This window comes from Sinocyclocheilus anshuiensis, unplaced genomic scaffold (genome assembly GCF_001515605.1).
Source record: "Sinocyclocheilus anshuiensis isolate Anshui unplaced genomic scaffold, SAMN03320099.WGS_v1.1 scaffold869, whole genome shotgun sequence".
In the NCBI taxonomy this organism is placed as follows: domain Eukaryota; kingdom Metazoa; phylum Chordata; class Actinopteri; order Cypriniformes; family Cyprinidae; genus Sinocyclocheilus; species Sinocyclocheilus anshuiensis.
Genome location: NW_015558630.1, coordinates 230,787 through 231,427, shown reverse-complemented (window position 1 = coordinate 231,427; position 641 = coordinate 230,787).

Sequence of the window (641 nt, the reverse complement as noted above, 5' to 3'; positions counted from 1 at the left end):
GAAAAAAACCCCCGGGGGGGGGGGGGGGAGTATCAAGAAGGGTTAGAATCAGAGCGCAGTTTTAGAATAGGAACGCTTTTCATCCAACACCTTCCTGAGATCCGCTCTATTTCCCTTAGCACTCGCCAGCTTCTGCACCCGACTCCTAAAGGGACGGGGCGCACGAGTGCCCACTACTGAGATTTTTATGCTTTATTTATATCATTGGTTATTGTGAAAACGTTAGTGCTAGAGTCATCTATGCAGTGTTTACAGAACTTATGTTGTGCAAAATGTCAATGTATTGTAAATGTAATGTGTATGCATTTTGAGACAACCTGCCTTTCATTGCCATGGTTTTGGATGTTGTTTTGCGCATCCATATTTTACCATACCATATTGAACACCACAGTAACCAGCATGCATTTGCTACTGAAAAACAACAAACATGCCAGAAGTGCGTCATTGCTGATAATGTTTTACGGTACTGAATAACTGCTGATAATGTCACTGTTAAGCAGTGGTGGACGAAGTACACAAATCAAGTACTTGAGTAAAAGTACAGATCCATATAATAAAATATTACTCCAGTAAAAGTAAAAGTACTCAGTTTTCAATTTTACTCGAGTGAAAGTACAAAAGTACTTGCTTTTTATGTACTT